This window comes from Lathamus discolor, chromosome 3, assembly GCF_037157495.1.
Source record: "Lathamus discolor isolate bLatDis1 chromosome 3, bLatDis1.hap1, whole genome shotgun sequence".
In the NCBI taxonomy this organism is placed as follows: domain Eukaryota; kingdom Metazoa; phylum Chordata; class Aves; order Psittaciformes; family Psittacidae; genus Lathamus; species Lathamus discolor.
In genome coordinates, this window is record NC_088886.1 from 42,058,504 (window position 1) to 42,072,164 (window position 13,661).

The window sequence follows — 13,661 nt, forward strand, 5'->3', positions numbered from 1 at the left end:
TTTCAGTGATGACATAATTCAAAAGCCTTTAAATAGCTATTTCTCTCCCTTTTTTGTTACCTGTCAAAATAGCAGCACCAGGAAAGGAATTTCAGACAGACAGTGTCTGTGTCATACCACAAATTTAACAAAATCATTTCAATTACTTTTTAAGATAGACAGGCCCACTTAAATTATTTTTTATTTTTTTCTGGGGGGGGAAGCAGTAATGCATAGATAAGGAAAGCCCACATATAAAATCATAAAATGAAGTAGGGAAAAGACTTCTTAATAGTGATCCAGTTCCTTCCAGTTTGTCAACAGCAGTGTGTTATCATTCTGCTTGCTTAGATTTTAGATCCTGGTGTTACTTTTGACGCTCATGGAGAAATCCAGCTTAACATCCCCCATGTCACCAGATAGGTCTGTTTAGTAACCAAGCCTCTAGTCTTATCCTCTTCTTTCTTCTTTTTTTTTTTACATAAAACACATGTATCGTATTTTAACCATTCAGCACTTCATTGGGAAGTTTTTTATTAAATGACCCATATACCACATGCTAAGGTGATGGGGTAAAGCCCAGGCATAGGCATCCACCCAGTGCTTGGGTAGGCACTGCCACACTCAATGCAAGGTGTACCCAGCTCGCCATCAAGAGAGCGTTGGTGTCCGTCCTTACATGGCAAAGTCACACAGGACCCAATCAATGTGCTGTGGGGTACTTGTGATTGCAGCTTGTCAGATACTGTCAGCTGCTATCTCATGCGTGCATGTGTCATGAGCAATGAACACGCTCATTTTGCTCTTTCTCCCCCAGTGCAGACACAGGGAGGATGCAGGCTATTGTTTGCTGTTCCTCCCTAGGATCTATGTCAACATGCTCTGAAACTATTTCATGAATGGTTATAGAGTGATTTTCAGGCTGTGGAAGTGGGGAATTCTTTGGCCAGGGGCATACTTTGTGTACTACAGCCAGAGAATTATCACTCCCTAGATCAGAAAGTTAGTCTTGAGCTGCCACAGAATTCCAGAAATGCTGGTTTTGGGAAACAGTCTGAACAGTAACAGTGATGACACCATCTTCTCTGGAAAGTCCCCTCTGCACTGAAATATTACTGAAGAAGGAACACTAATTCCTTACTTACACTTAATCAGACTTGTTGACATTTAGATGGAGAAAAAATAAAAGGCCGCTCTGAGTACATTAATGGTGTAGAAAAGAAAGATATAGATTACATGGACCCTCTGTAGAAGCAAATCTTGCATGAAATTCCTGTCATTTGATTAATATCTCAAATCAAAAGTCTTACCACATTGCAATCTGGGATTCAAGCCAGTTTAGAAACTAAAACATATATTTTCAGTATAACTGTGTTCATAATGACAGGACCACATGGTCACAGCTTCAAATTAAATAAAATCTTTCTATTACTGTCCTATTTCTAGGACACCAGGCAGTACCTCTAAAAATGAAACAAAGCACATCAGCTTGTGGAAAGAAAAATACTGTCTGAGAGAGCTGATTATGGAGGTGCATACAGTGCTGTAAACTGGAATACAGTAAGGTCCCTTTGGGATTTTCCACCTGCTGGGGCAGGGAGTGACTTCCATTAATTTTTCACTTTTGTGAACTTTGAATCACCTTTGCTTCACCTTTTTTTTAATGGATATGTGCTAGACTGTCCTACTGGCAAAATCAAGTCTCACCAACTTAACACACCTGTACAAAATGGCGCTAATTAACACCCCACCTCTAAGTGTTCACCTGGCTACTTGTTGCTCCTTCGCTGTTGCCTGAAACAAAATCTGACCTCACAAGCACTCCTGTTTTAGAAAATATTTCTTTACATAGCAAGCCTCACACACTTTGGCACAGGTAGTAAGGATGATCTTATTTAAGCATTACCCTAGGAAAAGAGAAGCAGAGCAGTTGCAAATCTCTACCACTCTCTGTACACCTGTCCAGCAACAGACACCTCTCCAGCAGCATCATTTCTGGGCAGCCCTGGATCCACTGTCATATACTGAAGTTTGTGCTAGGAGCTGTTCAAACACAAAGAGATGATCCTTCCTGGAAAACACTTATCCTGCTCATAATCACAGCACACTTAAAATTTCTTTTGTGTTTCCATAATGGTGTTTTATTCTACCAGCAATACCTCCATACCTCCTGTATGGAGGACAGCAAGGTGCATTTGAAATGCCAAAATCTTGCTCAGAGTTTAAACTACTGTGCAAATATAGGCCTGTGTAGGGAAAAAACTTTGCTTTAAAATAAACATTGCAAAATGAGAAAAACCTGGACATTATAGGGGTTTGGGGTTTTTTTGCTTATTTAACATTATACAAAGTATGAAAATTAATGTGACATGTGGATAACTTGTTCTCTCCAGAATGTGCTTTACAAGTCATAGATTCTATATGATGTTGCTGTTGCTATAGTAACTCTTTTTTATGGCAGAGCAAACAGTCATACAAAACCTTTTGAGTTTTAGTAAGAAAATCTGCATTTTCAAAATGCTTACAAGTAAAGTTTATGACCTAAAAATAATAGATTCATTGTCTTTCCCTTCCCCCATCTCTCTCAGCCAGATAGAAGCAATTAAAAATATGCTTCCTTGATCAAAGACTTAGTCTGTGATCTAAAAAAGTGATTTCATCTCACAGCTACATGCAGTAACTTGGAGTAAAATCAAATGAGGCTTCCTATGTTAACTACCGTAGTAGATTTTTCTTTTTTTTTTTTTTTTCCCCTTTTTTTTTCGGAGGGGGGATGGGTTGTTTAAACGTGATTAATTACTCAAATGCAGTGTGAACCATTCACTTAATACATGGTGTGTAAGCTCAGCCCTTTTTATCTTCTCTGTTTGGAACACCCAACCGGCCAGTTTTACTCCACTGAACTAATGCAAGACAAAAAAAAAAAATCAATGGCACACACTTTGGATAAATACCTCTACACTGTACATTTGCCAAGAGAGCGTCTAAGATCAGCTCTGTAAATGTCATGATCCTTAATGCTATTGTGGTATAACTGAAGAGCGTTCCTTGAGCCCATTTGGCTAGGCTGACTAGCGCACTTTGTTTTCCCAGGAGAAGAAAGCAGAGTAGTAAACCATTTTTGCAGAATGTCATTCTCCCACAACAGTTTATGAAAGAAACATCTGTGACAAGAATCTTTAATGCTTTTCTCAAAGCCAAGCTGACAGTAAAAGAGCATTGCTAAAAGTGGCAAATCAATCCCATTCCACTCCTTCTAGAGCAGGACACCTAATTTGCTATGTATCACATGTATTTTCTTCACATGTGCTGAGAGGCTGTGACATTGATGTGGTGGCTGTCGTCCAAGCTTCTGTTGAATAAACACTTTGGCCATATAGCAGGCAAGCTGGCATGTTTAGCAATGTCTGCTGTCCGGTATGAGTTTACTTCACCTCGGGGAAAGGTTTGTTTAAATTACAGATTGCAGTTTGGGGATATAAACAGTATCTTTGAAGGCTGATTTGAAAACCCTAAATCATGACGTTGAGTGCACTCTCTACTTCTAGGGGGATTTTTTAACTTGGTTTGCTTAGTATAGTGTGAGGGGGTTTGTACTACCTGGAAACACAAGACAGATGAGACAGAAGAAAATAACAACAAATACAGTTCAGCAGCGAAAAACCATTTCATTACTGGGCTTATGCTGATTATGGTGTAAAAATAAGATGATTTAGCTGAAGCCAGCTTCACAAAGTGTAACTGGATCAGAGAGAACAGTTTTTATATTTAGTTAGTTAAAACATCTGAAAGCTTTTACTGGCATTGGACAATGAATCAAAGCTCTGGTGAATGGTGTGCTGAGGAAACTGAGAACTCGGCTGTGAATCAGAAGGATTTTTCTTAAGTTACTGTTATTTTTTAAGAGATGAAACACGACTGAAAGTTGCTTTTATTATCTCAAATTAAAGTAAATCCTTAAATAAACTTCTGATGCCTGCAACATTTAAATTGATCTATTTTGAAGCTTTTTGTGAAAGAAAATAAGGTAGAAAGAGGACCACAACATTTGGCATGGTTCATATACACTATAGCGTTCCTTTCATGTAAGGATGTTAAATGTAATGTCTCTCTTGTCTCCCTTCCCAGCATGAGCACATGGGCCAAGCCATGTAGTTTTTCAGCACTATCAGATCTCCCACTGAATCCCATAGGAGTTTTGGCTGAGGATGGAGTACGCAGTGTAATGAGACGGATCTAGATAGTAAATTGATAGCTCCAAGGGCCTTTCCTGTCAGAGAGTTAGATATCCACAGCTCTGAAAGCTGAGCGAGATTAAAGGCTGAAACGACATGCACTGCAGTGAAAACAGACATGTACATCGATGGTAGATGGCTTGTACCTCATTCATTGCAAAAACAACAGTAAAAGTGCTGAGACAGAAACTTAGAATCCAAATTTTGCATTTAAAATATGGGAGCCGTATGAAGGCTAGCTGTAAGAATTTCTTATTAACAGGGGGTTTCTGAATTCAGGCTATGGCATTGGGCTGTTTTATATGTTATAGTTGAGAAAGGTCTGAGTTCCAGGAAAAATCTATTCCATTAGTTGCCATGGATAACACTTGTTTTTATACATCTTTAGAACCAAAGGAGTGGAATGCATAAATAGAGGGTCTGGAATTCAGAATACTTTCTAAACATACGTAACTGGCATCTCCATAGTTTCTCCACAGTCTCCAATTAGTGGCACTTGATTGAATAACCAAGCTCATCTCAGACCTCCTGAATCCTTCCATGGCTTGTAAATCAGCTCATTGACTTGTGGGTAGAGAAGGTGTGGAGCTAACAACATTTAGAATGATAATCCACAGCTCCCAGTTAACACTACAGAGAGAAGGACAGACTTACTCTGAGGTTGCATGAATAGAAAGGAAGACTTGTTTTCAGATCAAAAGGTGGACCTGAAAGATTTAATCCCAATGAGAAAAAGCCATCTGTTTCATCACAGGCATTTCCTCCCCATTTCTCTTTCCACCTGCTTTATGGAGGGGCAAAGGATTTTATGTCTTCAGAAGGCAGGAGATTCAGTGTTCAGGTTTGTTTTTTTTAGGAAGAATGTCCCTCCACACAGTGAAACATGTCCTTTGCAATTTTTAACCTCATTTGAACTTGAGAATCTGCTCCTTTGACTTCAATGGGACAGCTCTTCAGTAGGACACGCTTGCCTGGGCTGGATACTCAGTGAGAAAATCACTGTCTACAACCACCTGTCTGCTGCCAGTCCTTTTTGTGAACCTTCAGCTCTTTGAGGAAAGGACCTTGTTTTTTGTATCTGTACAGCTCTGAGCACATTCTGTCCTAGCTAAAGTGTGGAGCTTAGGCTACCCAAAACAAGTAAAATTTTGGAAACATTGCAATAGCTGCAGTAATAAACAGGCAACCTAACAAATCCCTGCCAGGTTAACCCTGAGCCCTGAATTTGCCCAGAGTCTAACATAAGCAGGTAGTTTGCACACTGCTGGGATTTTTAAAGGAAATAAATATGGTGCAATAAATAACAAACTGTTAGCTTCTTTTTTAGCTTGCCCTTTGCTTCCTATTTTGCATCCCCTATTCCATATAGTAGATATCCAAAACATCAAAACACAATTTTGTTTTATTTTTCAGAGTTCATTTACTTACACATTAAGGCTTTTGTTGCAAAGAACAAAGCATGTGTGTCTAACAGTTTCACCCTTCCTTCATCCTTCCTTAGGGGCTGCAATTAAACTTTCATTTAAGTAGTCATTTGGTGTGTGGGATACTATGCTAAAAAAGTTTGAATTGCTGGTTTTTGTAAGGCCTCCAGGTGCTGTATCTGCAGCATCCAGTAACACTTCTGATCACACTGGAAAGACATTGCTAACATTGGTTATCCTTGGGATTACTGATTATTTAGATAAAAGAAATGAAAATAGAGAAAGGATTCTTTTTAGGGAAAGGCACTGACTGCAAAGGACAACTGCAGTGTGTACTATGTGCCTATCCATTTCTTGACCATCATTTTGTTTCTGCCATGTGAATACATCAAAATACTGGCTTCCTGTGAATAAGGCTTTTATTCATGACTTAGAACCTTGTAAATTCCATATGTGACTGTGTTAAACTCCCATGCTCATACTAGACTTTTATGAGTGCCGGCACATTCTCTCTGCCCCTCCTCCTATGCACGCACAGAAATGGAAAATTTGGCTTCCTGACTGGATTTGCACAACAGAGTCTGAAAAAAATGCCTGACTGATAGGAAAAAAGTAAGGGGTCAGAAAGTCCCTTGTTCCCACCTATACCACCTCTTGCCTCCTTTTCTTTGTCATTCTTTTCCACATTTGGAAAAAAAAAAAAAAAACAAACATAGTCATATTTATTCCTGACTGATTTTGGAGTTGTTCCCCCTCCCCAACCCTCCTTCACCCATCCCCAGTTTCATTGTTTTTATTCCTCTTCTCATTTATTTCCTTGAAAGCATTCACACCAGAGGAGTTTCATCCACTAGTCTGTGGTTGCCAACCAGATTCCTTTGGAGAAAAGCCTAAAGTCATGCTTCAACACCAAAGTGGCACTTGAGTCACAACTAGGAGAGCTGCACCATCAGACAGTCTTCTAGTGCACAGCTAATACATTCCTTTCAGAAAGTTATGCATCACATGTGCAGTGGAGACAGTCAACCCAGAGGTCCAAACTCTATTTAATTGAATATAAATCCTGTGAACCACATGAAATGGAGTTGTGAGGAGCCTAAGCACGTATTTGTCCGGTTTACAAGATCTGTTTCTATTGCACTGAGTTGCAGGCTAATGTAGTGTATATAGTATATGTAATGTCTGCCAAGTCTGCAGCCTCCCTTTCAGCTGGATCACTAAAAATCTCTGCTCTTTATAAGGCTACTTTCACCAAGTACATAGAAAGTTTGAGACTTCTGTCTTTACAGTTTGAGACTTCTGTCTCTACAGGTTCATAGTTTCTGGATGGACAAAAGACCAATATTTTCATACAAGCTGCATTTCCTCAGAAATCTAGCTAAAACTTGTGGCACTCATTGAGATATAAATCCATGCCTGCACAGTGATAACAATAACAGTTCTCCATAATTATACCAAAATGTTTTTGCATCAAGAAGTTATAGTTGTCAGCTTATATGTTTCCAGCAAATGTGTTTCCTAAGTCCAAACTTAAACTCTGAATTTGGAAATTTCCCAAACTTTTGGGGGCAGGGGTAGTCATTTGAATCTTGCATGTGCATATCATGAAGGGCTTAATCAAAACTCAATCAATTCCCACCTCACCAAGTTTAGAAAGGGATTTAAATCCAGTACCAGATTTGGATCTGAATGTCATGCCTGGGGGCTCATTTCTGTTATCAATTAGTAGTTACTCTTGCAATGTATCAAAAGGCAATAGCATATAGGCTGTTGTTTAGAGATGTACATAATGTGCTTTAAATTTCATTGGGAAACTAAACAAAACCCCTGGCCTTAGGGCTGCATGTTCAAATACTACAGCCCCATAGTGCATTACACCAGTCAACACTTCTTTTCAAATACCACCCGCATAACAATTAACCTCACTTCAACCTTGAGGTCTCTGATTAGTGATGGCCTATTGTTTAAGTTCCATTAACATAGCCTCTGTGTTGCCCTATTCTCACTCAAATGGACTAATCAAATCAGTCACCAAGGACTTAAGCTCAGAGTCCAACTTCTTTAGTAAGCAGTGATTTTCAATTTAAGTAGAATGGTGGATGTCATCAACACAGTCACAATTAATACAGCTCTGACATGGAAAACATTCTTAATGATCCCCAATTTGTGAAATATCAAGCGCCTCAGCAACTTGCAATATGAGAATTTCTACGTATGCCAGAAAAGTGACAATATCAGTAGGGTAGTCAATGCATTATTTTGTACCAGACTCATCTCTGGAAAGATAGAACCTCAATTGGATTCCATTAATTTCAAGAAGCAAATGATTTTTGAACCAGTAGATATAAAAACATGCTACAGCATTTTTAAAATGTTATTTTTCACTACTCACACCACATTTATTATGTAAAAAGGAAAGTGTTGCTACAAAGTTATTCTTCACATTCTTCCTACTTGGATTGCACAGCCTATGTTTTTATTCACATTAGTTGATACTGCTGTTTCAATCATTTGTAATTAAAAATGGTCTAGTATTATTTCTTTGGATTATTTTTAACATTGTCTTCTATTTCTGTCAAGGTAATGGAGGATTTGAGCACAAACTTCTGAGAAGATACAGTAGAAGAGTCATGGAAAATACGAGTTGAACTTAACCAGTAGAATTCAGGGCCAAATCTTCAAAGGGGCAATATGCATGTAATGGGAGTTACTGCCCATTTACCAGCATAGATACCCACTGTGCACAGGCAAGAAATTCTTTTATTTTTGTGCACATGCAGTTATTGCATGAGCAGCATGCACATTTTCCAACCATTCAGTTCTTACTTTCCTTTGAATACACAGCAAAAAGTCAAAGTGGGAAGCCACTGGCCATTGAGCAGGACATTGAGGACACCGAGGATTTTCAAAATGGAGCCTTTGTTGCAGATAAGAATTTGCTGTGATTGTAACTGGTAATTCCTACTTAATGGAAAAGAACCATTTGGGTTTTTTTCTTTTTCTCTTGTCATCTTGTTTTCTTGCCAAACTGCATCCGCTTTCTCAATCAAACACTTTTTCAGACTGCGGCAGAATCATGCCTTCTCATCTCCACAGAATATGATGAAGTTTCTAGATAATGTTCACACGTAGCTTTTCTTTTATGATCAGCTAGAACATTGTGCACAGAATAAACATTGCCAGATGCATTAAATGCTTTATTTCTCCTCTTCAGAGAATGAAGTTTGGCAGAAATATTCCCTAATTTAAATCCAGCTTTTGTCTGCCTCATTGCTTTACACACCATGTAGTGAAAGAACTGGCTTCACACTGCTCCCACACCACCAGTCCATCTGACTGACAATAGATCCAATCTGCATTACATGGGAGGCCATGCGAGTGGTCCATTCTGCTCCTCCATCTCCACCGACAGCTGGAACTGGACTTGGAGTAAATGCCAAGGGAATTTGCATGATAGACCATTTGGAGCACATATGCTATAAATTCACCATGGCTGCAAAATGGCAAGCCATAGGCCTCGTCTACACAGAAGTTACAAGAATTTAAATTAAAACCAATTTAGTCTAAACCAGAATGAACTTCTGTGTGAACACTTGTAATAGTTTAAAATCATATCACTTCAGTTTATCTGCCACGGGTGGTGTTTCCCAACAGACAGTTTACCAAATGCCAGAGAAAGCGAAGAAATTACCACACATTAAATTCACCTTAAACCCCACCTTTAGCCCTTTTGCTGACACGGGGTCTGCTGAACCAGCTGGAGCTATTTATTCGTACCTGCCATTTAGAATAAGGGCAATCCTCCTGCAGTCAGTCCTCCTCTTGCTTGCGTCACCCACAGTCAGTCATTGCCTGCTCTTTGGAGGACTCCAGAACTGGCATCACACATCACCCACCGTTGGGTCAGGTTTGACCCTTCCAGCCCCTCAGTGAAGGCACTGGGGCAGTAGCTTCTAGAGTGGCAAAAGCTGTTGCACACATTCTCCAGCCATTGTTTTGGTGATGTTACCCCTGGGCACAGACCCCCTGCCTGCACTGCCTCCTGTTGCTCTGTTGTGTAAGAGGAAACTTGTCATTTAAAAGCTGATTATTAGTTTTCTTTTCCCCCGAGCCCCCCTTTAACTGGATCATCACCAGTTTTAGAAGAGTTGCCCCTTTCTAAAGAAAACAAAACAGAATAAACAGCCTCTTCCCAGTCCCTGTCAGAGCTCTCTTCTTTTCACCAACATCCATTTTCTCTTCAGCAAAATGAAAGGACAGGGAGAAAAAGACAGCTTCTTCCCTCCCCCCACAATGAAACAACAAAGAGCACAAACAAAATTAAAATCAGGCATTTAAGCTGATTTTCACCACTTAACTTTTGACATGTTTTTGCAAATTTCCTTCAAGTCCCCTCTGAAGATTCAGCCAATGAAGCCCACTGTATGAAGTGGTGTTTCTAAACCGTTTTTCATAACTTCTGTGAAACAGCCCATGTGTTGTTTGGAGTTGCAAAGGCACTGTTTTGCTAATGTGAAATTTGGAGGCTATGACAGAACAAAGTACCTGCCCCTTTGGGAGAAATCAAGGATGAAATGAATAATTTTTCAACTTTATGTAACTTTGAAAATATTTTGGGTCTGATACATTCAAATTCACTCTGCAAAAAGAGCTCCAGGTGAGTGATTTATTAGAAGTTAAAGCCGTTGCCCAAAAGTTCTGGTCTATTTTATGCCCATGTAGCATCGGTTCAGCTTCATTGTCTTGCTTTGAGAAGTAATTGTTTTTCTCCTCAGAAATATATTTTTCTTCCAGTAAGTCTGCATCATATTCATCATCTGGAACGTATTGGGAGTGCTGCACTATGCTCAGCTTGCAGCTGCTCCCAATCATAACCAATGTGCTCAGAGCAGACCTGCAAAACAGTCCACAGGCAAGGGTGGGATTGCCTGCCCCAGCACCGCTCCTCCTTCCCATGGCTGCACCCATGCTCCGGAGACTTCGCCGCTCTCCATTTCCAGGTGTAATTCAAAATGACATTTTTGATCCACAAAGCCATTCATGGTTTAAGAGCCTGTATTTCTTCAATACTGTTTCTCTGTTTCAACATCATGTTTCACCTGGCAGCTAAGGTTGGCTGCAGTTGCATGAGATGAATAGCGATGTTGACTGCGTAAAGCACGAGTTTGCAGAAAGACAGGCCGTTCTCAATGGGTATGCAGCAAAGGAGCAATAGAAAGATGGGGAGTATCTCATTTCACAGTGAAGAAAGAAGGGCTTCTTTTTGTTTTAAAAAGAAAAAAATAATATTCTCTATTTTTTGTTAAAATGTCAAGAAAGTGAACCACTCCCTTGCAAATGTTCTGGAGTAGAATTGCTAAGAATTATATATACGATTTGTGCCCATATTTGTATTGTGGGTTTCATCAGCAGTTACACCCTTAAGTACTTGAATGATCTTATCTAGATATGGGAAATCTAGAAGAAAAAAAAAATCACGTATACAAGAATATCATGAGATGTTACCACAAAAGCAAATCATGCAAATAGAACACTGACTGCTGGAACCACAAGTAGAATCTCATGTAATAAGGGAATGAGTTTAATACAACAAACAGAAAGCATACAATATGTGCTGTAGGCAGGTAGCTGCACATTTCTTCACTAAGAACTGCTCCTTATGTCCACAAGAAACCTTCTTTTCTGGTCTACACAGATGTCATCAGATGGCAGTATGATTTCATGGCTTTGCAATCATCCAGCTTCTCTGCTACCTACAATCAATTACCCCTTTGCCTTTCAAAGACACCCAGGCCTCTCCACATTCCCTCTCCCCCCTTCCCACCTTCCCACACACTCATCTTGAAGTCTCTCACCTTTCTTTGCTGATACAGCAGCCAGCCAAGGATGCTATTTAAACGGGGAGAAAACTATTTTCTCCAATTTAACCAAATTAACCATGTTGAACTTAAAATAACAGACTGAGATATAAAACACATAATATTGTCTATGGCTACGATTTTAATGTAAGTCTAGAAATATTCTGTGGTTTCCTTATAGGTGGAAGACCTGAAGGTCATTCCCTCTTAACATAAAAGGAAATATTTAACAATTATGCCTGTAATTAGAAGGTTGAGTAGAGAACTTAAGAGCATTGCACAAGCAGAAGGCAAATGGAAAATTAGTAGTTTTCTCTTATTTGTTTGGGGGTTTTTTTAACAAAAAACCTTTAAAATAAAATTTTATGCTTGATATGATTGCAACAAGCTGTCATATGACTTCTGTAGGGGCCAAACTGCCCCTAGCCCTTATAGGATATGGTACAACTTCCTGTGTTGCATAATAAGCTGAGCCCATTGCAATAGTTTCAGCTGCATTAAGCCAGCTCAGTAAAGATAACTGAATTGAAAAAACCCACCATTTTAACTCCCTTAGACAAGACTTGAGTGGAAAGGGACAGCGAACCCTCAGCACTACATAGAGCAAGAGGATAGGAAACCATCTGCTCCACCACTGCCAGCTTTTCTGAGCCTAGGGACCTGAGAGATGCCCCAGGCTCCTCAGCAGCAGTTGCTAAGGAAACATTTTAGGGAACCTTTTTCATAAATTCATAGTAATCTCCATTTCTCAAATGTCAAGGCTAATGACTCACCCTTTGATTGCAAATGGGATTTACTACCACAGAATTGCTGGCAGCCTTCAAAGCGAAATTGTATTTGTCAGCATTTGAAGACTTTTAGTACGTTGGTTACCACTGCACCCCTTGAGTGAGCAGAAAATGTAGCTACATGAATATCTGGCAGAATTCCCTCAGAAATATTTCAACCATTTCCTAAGTTTCCACATAGGAAAGAAGATGGGGACTGGTGTCTGCAGGGCTCCTGCAGTAGGGAATCCCCACAGCAGCGCCTGTGCCTTCAGGGGTTTCTGGTCCAAGGTGCCACCAGGTGCCAAGAGTGGGGAGCTGGGATCAGCCTAAAGCTATCTCTGGAGAGGAACAGTGGAGATATACACTCTGCCTTTCCTCCTGGAGGTTAGATCTGCTTGAAGGCAGCTGGATATGCCCATGGATTTTGTGCAAGTCACACATGAATCAGTGTCCTCAGTTTTCCTCTGATTAATTACTATGCAAGTCTAATAAAGCAGTTTTATCCCTCACATTTGGGATATCACCTGAAACCAGACCAAGAACCTGATACTACATTGCTTTGTGCCTTCACAATCCTTTTTCTGCCAAGTGCCAAGTTTACAAAAGCACCCTGAGACTTCCTTCTTCAAAGTATTTGACAAGGTAACAACAAACCCAGACTTCAAGGATCATATCTATTGCTTTGAAGGCAATACATATTTAGAACAAGATTTTCTTTCAAAATGGCAGATGGATCTATTTCCAAGTTAAAAGCTTATAGGCCAGAATACAATTTAAAGAGTGGATACTTTAATAACTAGTGCATTAAAAATACATAAAAGGGCCTCAAAGAAATACAAACCTAACAGCAAAATTTCTGTACTTTTTTTTGTGAACACTTCATATTTATATAAATTCATGTTATATATCCATTTGAACATTGGTTCACACCACATTTAATGAAATTCTATTTAATACAAAAGTTACAAATATAATGTACTTTAAATAGATTTATGTTATAAATCACTGTGACTCATGGAAATCCTTTCTCCCTGGAACTGCCAGTCACAGCTATGTGGAGGATACTACTAATGGGAGCAAAAACTTTGCTGTCCATTGCATTACGTTGTTAGGTGATGCATTCCACAAGACAAAAGCAGTATACACCCATTTAGGAATATGTACTTAAAACATGTAGAAATGCCTGCAGAGGAACACTTGTATGCTCTTTTGAAGTGTTTCCCAGTCATGTTGAATGCTATTGTCAAAAACAGGCAGATGGAGAAAACACTCATCCAACTTCTGCTTGCCCTGTCTAGGGAAAATGTGTCCCTCAACTATATTTTGTATCAGTCTGCCTAGAGACAGGCAATTTTGCTTTCCTGTTGTGTCTGGCTACAGGATTTCACAGTGTAG